This window comes from Panthera tigris, chromosome B2 (assembly GCF_018350195.1).
Source record: "Panthera tigris isolate Pti1 chromosome B2, P.tigris_Pti1_mat1.1, whole genome shotgun sequence".
NCBI lineage: Eukaryota > Metazoa > Chordata > Mammalia > Carnivora > Felidae > Panthera > Panthera tigris.
Genome location: NC_056664.1, coordinates 38,858,657 through 38,868,542, shown reverse-complemented (window position 1 = coordinate 38,868,542; position 9,886 = coordinate 38,858,657).

The following is a 9,886-nucleotide window of genomic DNA, read 5'->3' as shown; positions in this document are numbered from 1 at the left end:
GTGGTTGGTGGTCTGCCAGGCCATAAACACAGTGGCCATTCAGAGCCACAAGTAATGTCGCTTGGACAATAGTTTTGCTGTTCCATACTCGAGTTTGCCCAGGAGGTCCAAGTGGATTTCAGCAGGTGTTGGTGACCTGTTTACATCCATTTCTTTTTTGTTTGTTTGTTTATTTATTTATTTTGACAGAGATAGAGTGGGGGGTGTGCAGAAAGACACAGAGAGAGAGAATCCCAAGCAGGCTCTGCGCTATCAGCACAGAGCCCCATGTGGGGCTCAAACTCACGAACCTTGAGATCATGACATGAGCCAAAATCAAGAATCAGATGCCTAATTGACTGAGCCCTCCCAGGCGTCCCTACATCCATTTCTGAATGAAAGGCAGTCTTTGGGCAGCATGCATCGCAGGTGCTGTCGGTACGCACCTGTTTCAGCCCTTGACCTTCCCTTGTACTGGCCCAAATGCTAGGTGATGGCACCTGTGACTTGGCATGAGGCCCTCTCTGCAGTCTGCTGGGGCAGGACAGAGGTACTGGGAATTGCAGCCCCTGGGAACAGCCCTCCATGGCTGTAGGAAGCTGGTGGATACATACCTCAGCTCCCTCACCCCAGGAAGGAAACCTCTGAGGCTCGGTGCCAGTGTCACCTGAGGTCCCCTCCAGGACTGAAGTCCAACTTCCACTATGTTAACCCACTTGATGGCACAGCCCATGTTGGTTCTTCACCTTCTCTGTCCCTCCTCTGTCCCTCTGTCCCTTTATCTCCCAATTAGCTACTTGTGCCATATCTTTGCTTCTACAAGAAACCAAGATGGATGGTATTGTGCTAAGATTTTGGGTCTCAGGGTCAGGAGCCCTGGGCTCTCTTTCTACCGTTGATGTCACTTAATTAAGGGTTCTTGCCTCTCAACCAATTTTGATCTTAGTGTTCTGATCTAAGAAATGGGGCTACTAAGGGGGTCCTGGGTGGCTCTGTTGGTTAAGCGTCCAACTTTGGCTTAGGTCACTGATCTCACAGTTTATGGGTTCGAGCCCCATGTCTGGCTCTGTGCTGACGGCTCAGAGCCTGGTGCCTGTTTCAGATTCTGTGTCTCCCTGTCTCTCTCTGCCTCTCCCCTGCTCGTGCTCTGTCTGTTTGTCTCTCAAAAATAAATACACATTAAAAATTTTTTTTTAAAAAAGAGTTGATGTAAAGGGGGGAAAAAATAAAAGTAAACCATAAAGCAACGTAAGGATTTCCCGTTGTCATTTAGTAGTTCATCTCTCTGTTCAGCCTCAGCATCAAAAGTCTGTTTGGGAGTGGAGGACTCTGGGCGGCTGTCCCTGGCACAGTTTGCTGATCGTGTCGGCTGGACCCTTTTCATGCCGTATATACCTTCTGCACTCTGATTCCACATGCTCTTCACCTGCTTTCCTGACTTTGAAGTATTTAAAGCAGCTTTGGAATTCCTTACCAGGAGCCTTCTCACGTTCTTTTCTTGGACATTTGACTTCAAGTTTGCCTCTGGCCTTTACCCGTGAGAAATAATTAATGACAAAATGTAAACACATGAATAGATGATCTATGTGTCACCCGCGCCTTCTCCTGGGCTCGGCCTCTTTTTCTCTGCTAGTTAGCCATGCTGAGGTTTTTTTTTTTTTTTTTTTCCTTTCCAGAAACTAGTCTTTTTGATCCTCAGCGCACATTTTTTCCTGGCTTTCAATGAGGATTTTCTTTATTTTTTTTTCAATAGTCTATGGTTTTCTTATGCTTAAAAAAATTTTTTTTTTAACTTTCTTTTAACCATTCCTTTCAATGTTTCCCCTTTAACACATGCTCTCATTTTCCGGATTTTTTTCTACACGAAACGAGCAGTGGCATAATGGGTATTTTTGGCTCTCCTACCCGGGGGGGTTGAACTTCAAGGTGCTGGGGTCTGAAGGAGGCAGAGCGTCACCCACAGATACTTTCTGCCTGGTCCCTGCCCTTCTGTCCAAAAGAGCCCTACCCTCTCCTGACATTGAATCCAATAAGCCCAGTGCATGCACGTGATGGGCGCCTCTAATCTCTGTCACCACTGGGGACTTGCTTGGCGATGCCACTTTATCACTAGCACCAGCTGCCTGAACTAGCCTCCCCTTGCCCTTAATTAATTACACCCTGCGCCACAGGAAGCCATCTCCCTCCCAATGACAGCCTTCAAGCCCTGTCAGATGAAGAAGCAAAACCCTTTAATCTTGCCCGACGGCTCATCTCTTTCTGTATCTTTTATCCCCCTTCCTGCCGACCCTGGCTCCTCAGCAGGTCTGCTTGTGCTTCTGGTCCAAAGCCATCTCATGGGGCCTGGACTCTGCAGTGGAGTCGAGTCCCAGGAAGCAGGTCATAGGGCCCATTGGGTAGGCCAGGGAGCAGAGGCGGGGGTGTTTTGGTTAAGAGGTCCCGGAAACCAATGATCAAGACTGGTCGGGAGGCCTGGGGGGCGGGGGGACATGAGGCAAGGTGCATGTCTGGGTTGGGGGGGGGTGGTTGCCGGAGCTCAGAAACAGGCTTTCAGTGTAGTGTGGTGACCTGTGGAGAATATCCCCAGGTTCTGCTATTGTGGTACAGACACATGAGAGGCTCTGCAAACAGCGGCACAGATAGCAATGGGTTCCATAAACCATGACACTAACAGGGACACCAACAGTGATATGGCTCAGCTCAGAGTCATCGGCTCTGCCTTCATGGTACCCAGGGTGCAGACACTATAACCTTAACTTTGACGGACTCTACAAATGGCCTCAGGCAGCGAGGGGCACTGCTCACAATGCCTATGATAGTGACAGATTCTGGACATCCTCAAAGACTCTGGCATCAACACTCATGGGCTCAACAAACAGGAACCAGGAGGAATGGGCCCTGTGTACACCATGCCACCAACAGAGACAGTGACAGGGACTGCAGACATTGACTCAAACAGTGCTAGCCTCTCCCAACAATGCTGAGCCCTGCAAACAAAACCAAACTCCACAAATGACAAACAGTGCCACGCTCTGCAAATGGTGGCACCAGCAGTGACAAGCTTTGCAAACAGCTCCAAGCTCTGTAAATAATGATGCACAGTGCCAAGCTCTGCAAACAGCCAGTGTAGCTGCAATCAGGGTATGGACAGCAAGCTGGGGGTCACGGCTGGTTATTTCAGACACAGGTTCTGAGGGCATCCATCCCTCATGACCTTCTCCAAGGTTCCTTATCTGCCCTCACTGTCTCAGCAGGTTCAAGGCTCCTTCAGTTTGTTTGTTTGTTTGTTTGTTTATCAAAGTTTGTTTATTTTGAGACAGACAGAGACAGCACAAGCGGAGGAGGGGCAGAGGGAGAGAGAGAGGGTGGGGGGTGAGAATGGGAATCCCAAACTCCCAAAGAGGCTTCTGCTGTTAGCACAGAGCCCTAACACGGGGCTTGAACACACAAAGCTGTGAGATCATGATCTGAGCTGAAACCAGGAGTTGGGCGTTTAACCAACTGAGGCACCCAGGTGCCCTGAGTCTCCTTTAGCTTAAAACTCCTTCACAGGAGCTAGCTCTCACTTCCTCTCTGGTGGGTTTCCTTCCAGAGCTAAGCCTCTCACAGGAAGCACTGGGCCCAGAGCTCTCTGGAAACTTAGTCTCAACGGTGACCTCCTGACAGGAAGTTAGCGCCCTCCACTTGAGCCCTGCTTCTCTCCCCTCCTGGGTTTTTGTGGCTGAGCTGCCCACTGCTCCTTGGACTGTCCTTGTTTATGACACCTGGCTTGGGGATCTGTGTCATCTGCCTGGAAGCAGGACAGAGAAGGGAACGATGACCCACAGAGTACAGTGAGCATATTCTCTGCTTCACTGTAACCTGTGAGGAGTGGGACACAGAAGTGCATAGAGGGCACCTCACTTGCCAGGGTCAAAGCCCCTGCACTGTAGCCCAGCACTGGAATTCGTGTCTGTTCAGCTCTAAAGCTGCTGAGTCACTATTATAGGCCACATAGCAAAGCAGGTAGGTGTGCAGACTCCAGGCGAAACCTGCTTGGATCCTGGCTGTGTGACCCATGCGAAATTATTGAACCTCTCTGTTCTTCAGTTTCCTCCTCTGGAAAATGGGAATAATAATCATCCTCACCTCAGAGTGTTTTAGTGGGAGAAAATTACATGAGTTAATACATGTAACATGTCCAGGAGAGTTTTTCCAGAAGCACATCACCCTTCTGCCCTGATCTGCTCCCGTCTCATCGATCTCCCCCGGTCCCCTGACTTAAGTCCACACTGCATCATTGCTCTTGGTCAAATGTGCCAGTACACCTCCCTCTCTTTGGGGCCCTGAGACACACTGTCCCCTATGTCTGGAGTGGGCCTTCCCAGGGTCCACCTGGCTCACCCCCTCAGGTCTCTGCTCAAACATCAACCTTTCCCTGATCACCCCAGTTAAAATAAGAAAATAAGACCTTTTGCAACTCCCATATCCTGCCTTATTCTTCTGTGACACTCATCGTTGCCCACTCTCCACCATATGTAAGCTCCAGGGGGCCTGGGGCTCAGGGGTGGGCTGCAAATTTAAATAGGGTGGTAGGGTGCCTGGGTGGCTCAGGCTGTTGAGCGTCTGACTTCAGCTCAGATCATGATCTCACGGTTCATGAATTTGAGCCACACGTTGGGCTGGCTGCTGTCAGCACAGAGCCCACTTTGGATCCTCTGTTCCCCCTGCTTTCTCCACCTCTCCCCTGCTCATGCTCTCTCTCTCAAAATTGAATAAACATTTAATAAATAAATGAGTTAAATAAATAAATAAATAAATAAATAAATAAATAAATCAAACAGTGCATGGAGACCTCACCGAGCCAGGGTGTGTGGGAGGTAAGGGGATAGTGCTGTGGCTTCCAGAACCAGTTGAGCAGGCTGTCATGTCTGTCCTGTGAAAGGGGGAAGGTGAGGTGTCTTTTCCCCATAGGAGCCTTTGGGTGTGAGTGGGACACCCAGTACCAGTGGCAAGTGAGATGACCTATGCCCTGCCTCGCCACTAACGACTTGCTCCTTCCCCAGACCCCCCAGCAGGTGAACAGACATGGGGGCTGAAAGATGGAAGACCAGAAGTGTCCAGGAGAAAGCCACAGCCCCATTGCTGTGAGCACCAATAGAGTGTGGTCAGACTGTCACTTTTCCACTTGCCTGTCTTCCTGCAACCCAATCCTCCCTGCCAGAGAGGGCTTGGGCTGGCCCAGAAGAGAGAGAGTAACAAAAGCAGGAACGGGTGGAAGGGAGGTGGAACTGGCTTGCGCAGTACCCCCTGCTCTGAGGCTAGAAATTGGCTGCCTCCCTTCTGGCAAGCTTCCTCCAGCACAGGGGACTGCAGGCTCCTCCCGGAAATCCCTGTGCTTCAGGTGTACAAAAACCAGTCTCAGAGAATGGAGACGTCTGGGCAATAGACAGCAAGGAAGCTGCTGCTCCTCTGGGTGCTGTACACAGGTAACCTCCTTTTTGGGCACATCTGGCATTGAAAGAGTGGGCTCTCCTCCAAGCCTGGAGTTGAGATCCTGGGGATCTTGGGTCTGCAGTGGGTCGCTTGTGTGTCAAACACATTAGTTTTTTAGGCATCTTGACTACTGTGTAGAAATCACAGCGTGATCTACCACCCAGCTCCATTATTGTGCAGGCTTCAGGGTCCCTCGAGTCCAGATTGGTGGGGGGATTGCCCCATCCCATTTGCAGGTCCAGCCCCTTCCTGTCTTCTGCTGCTGGTCCCTAGCCCGCAAACCCTAGGCAGCCCCTCCAGGCAGGAGAGCTGCTGTGTCCACCTGCTTGGAATTTCCAGAGGTTGTTGGAAGGAATCAAAGCCTTCCCGCAGAATCTAATAGGGACAGATTTCAGACTCTGAATGAGTATTTTAAGCAAATGAATAAGCAAAGACCAAGACATGGGAACAAGTAAGAAGAAGCAAGAGATGAACATCAAAGCTTCAGTCAGACCACGTGGGGATCAGAAGAATGAGGGGCTAAGCAGACGAGAACTGCAGGGAGAAACCCACTGGGTCTCTGCTGGTTAAGGGCATTATGACATCATCCATGAGGAGGCTGATTCATTCATTCACTCACTCGCCCATTCATTGGACAAATAGCTACTGAGGACCTCCTCTATGCTGGGAATGGGCAGCAGGGTTTGTGGGACAAGAAAAACAGATGTGAGGCTCATGGTTCAGTGGGACTGATTTCAGAAGACCCCACGTTTCCATCTGAGTCCGTGTGCTTTCCAGATACCCGCTCCAAAGTGCACACTGTCAGGGTTGCTGTTAGGGAATGGGCATCAGTTCAGCACGTGGGGCAGTGTGCAAATGGCCAGTGCCGCTTACACACCCTGCATGCTGTTCCCTTTACAGAGCCTTTGATCAGCTTCACTAAGTCTTGAGTTAGAGAGCCTTGAGGTCCTGCTATACACGTATACGTGAAGTGGGCAGACGGGCCTGACTACTGGGCTGTTATGGCCGGGTCTGTGATACCGCAAACGATGAAGTCAGGGAGAGATCTTCAACCCACCCTTGCCCCTCAACATCAACATTCACACGCACAGACACACAGTCACCCACAGAGACACACATTCACACACACGGACGCACACATTCACCCATGTGAACGCACACCTTCCCACACACAGACACACACATTCATCCACAGAGATACAGACTTTCACCCACATAGACACATACATTCACACACAGAAACACACACATTCACACATACAGACACACATTCATCCACACGGACACACATTCACACACAGAAACACACACATTCACACAGAGACATACACATTCACACACACAGACACACATATTCCCAGAGACACACACATTCACACACATGACACATTCACACACATGGACACACACATTCACACACGGAGACACACACATTCCACCCACACGGACACACACATTCACATAGACACACGCAGACACACATGGACACACACATTCACACACAGACACACAATTACCTGAAGAGACACACTCACCCACACGGACACACAGTTACAGTCACGGACACACACATTCACACACAGAGACACACATTCACCCACATGGAGACACATACACACGCAAAAACACATGCATTCACACACATGGACACACACTTACCCACATGGACATGCTTGTTCACACACACAGGCACACACATTCCACCCACGTGGACACACGCATTCACCCACGGGACACACACATTCACATAGACACACACAGACGCATGCACTGACACACACATTCCCACACAGAGACACATGCATTCCCACACACACATGCTCTCCTTCTATCTCTCGTTCTTGTTCTCACTCTCTCTCCTGTGGACGGCTATCTTAAACAGGCTCCTTTCTGTCTGGCAGGGCTGCAGACAGCAGGCTTAGGGACAATATGGTTAGGAGATGGGGGCTCCTGTGCCTCCTGGTGCCAAACAGCTCTGCATCCTTGGCTAATGTTTCTTTTTATAAAATTTTTTTAATGTTCATATTTTTGAGAGACAGAGAGACATAGAGACAGAGCACAAAGTGGGGAGGGGCAGAGAGAGAGAGGGAGACACAGAATCCAAAGCAGGCTCCAGGCTCTGAGCTGTCAGCACAGAGCCTGACGCAGGGCTCGAACTCGTGAACTGGGAGATCATGACCTGAGCTAAAGTTGGTCGCTCAACCGACTGAGCCACCCAGGCGCCCCTTGGCTAATATTTCCAACCTTCAGCTACCTGTTCTGATAAATGAGGGTGACATATCCACTTACATTGCAGTGTTCTTGCAAGATTTCAAAGAGATAAAAGAGGCCATGCCTGTGCACTGAACACTTGTCTTTGGGGCCAGCGCCTCACTCTCCCCGTGTGTCTTAGGGCCTCAGTAGGTGGCAGAGCTCATCTTCTGTGGCAGAAGACGTGGCTTTGCTGGTCGGATGCACCAGCCCAGACCCTGGAGCTTTATCTCGGGCTGCTGCAATGGCTTGAAGAGATGGTGGTGACCAAGCTGCTGCTTTGGTGGCCAGTGGCCAGTTGGCACCCGTGGTGTAAGCTCCAAGTGTGGGGCCAGCCCAGCAGCAGTGGTGTCCAAATTTGGATCACTTTAGCAGCCCACTTTTGGTGTTATTCTTGAATGTGTAGCCCCAAACCTGGTTTCTAGGCCCTTTAGAGATTCTGTGAGGAACCAAAGATGCTTTTAGTGAATTCTTTTCCTGTTTAAATCAGCCAGAGTTGCTTTCCGTTGCTTGCATCTCAGAGCCCAGCCTGATAGTGTGTGAAGTGTTTGGCTATGTGCCTGGAACACACATAGCAGGTGCTCAATAAATGTCAACCATTGGAGATGACAGGCACACCATTGGAGGGGGGCAGGTGCTGAGGGAGGGGCGGTGAAGGCCACTGCAGTCCTCAGGGCAGAGCGCCCAGTCTCCCACTCCATCTCTCCACCAATGGGGCACCAGGCTGCCTGTCTCTCCTCCTTGATTCCCTGCCACTTGCCCGCTTCCAGCCCAGACGGGGTTGGTTTATTTGTGCAGCCCCGATGCCAAGGAGCGAGGGAGGAGTGTGCCGCGGGAGAGGTGGGGATGAGCTCGGTTAAGTGGCTCTAAGTGGGAGCCAGTTTCCTGCGGGACCCCAGTCACCAGTCTATTCCCTTTACCCACCAGGGAAACAAGCCTATCTATGTCTGTGGCTTGACTTCACCATCCTGATCTCTATGCAGACAAATCCCAGATCACCAGGCTTCAGAAAGGAATGTGGGTGCGTGAGGAGGCCCAAGAAGACAGAGGACTCAGGAGAAGACCGTTTCCCACAGCCTGTGGAATCGGCCCTCTTCCTTGCTTCTCGTCCCTCTGGGTGCCCGGGCCCTTTCTCCAACCCAGCACTCCCGTCTGTGGGAGATACACAGTGCTTTTACCAGGAGGGCCACATATGGCCGTGCCATTCTGGGGTGGCACAGAGGCACCAGCTGAGGTACAAGTGAGGCTTGCCTGGATCTGGGCTGGTCCAGCTGGAGGGAGGAACACCTTTTCTTTCCTCACCAGCCCATGGCCAAGCCCAGAGGTGCCACCCTTTTCTGGTCACACAAAAGCCCTGTAAATGGGCTAGCAGGGCTTTGAGAATTTTACTAGCTTGACCAAAGCCGGGAAGAACACTCTCATTGTCTGTGTCTCAGAAGTGTTCCTTAACAAACTTTGGGGAGAGAATCATGGACTCGTTTTCCTATCTCTCAAGCCTGGGCATGTATTTAGCTCCTGCTCTCTCTCTCACAGATCGTTCTGTGGCTGTTAGCCAGTTGGTGATTCCATTTGATCAGCCACAGGGAACTCTGTGCCCCTCTGGTCCTGTCTCTGCTTGGCCACACATGGGGAGGGGTCTGCATCCCTGTCCTGAGAGCTTCGGCTCTTCAGGTCCCTTGCTACCATGCTCTGCAGCATTGTGGATGTGAAGGCAGGGCTTGGCAGGGGCGCTGGAGCACCTTCTCCCAAGTGGGGCCTGGGCAGACCCAGGGCCCATGGGACCCGATGGTAGATCCTGGCTGTGTTCCCATTGACACAAGCCTTTCCCTGAGGGGTCAGAGCCATGCAGGTGGGAAGAAAAGAGGCTGTTCCTTCTTTCAACACAGTAGCTGTTCTTTCTCTCCACAGGACAAAAGCTCTTTGTGAATTACATCTTCAGAAGGTGACTCCACATGGTTGACACCTCTCTCTCTCTCTCTCTCTCTCTCTCTCTCTCTCTCTCTCGCCTCCTGTCCTCCTCCTGAGGCGACCTCCTCCTTCAAGCCCTGAGGCCATTTCCTCACTTCTCCCTGGTGAACTGTCTCCCTTCTCCCAGAAGGAAGAGGTTCCTGCATCCCCAGCCTCAGCCCTCTCCCCTCTGTCAGACTAACTCAGCCCTACCCTTCTCTCCCCTGACCAGGCC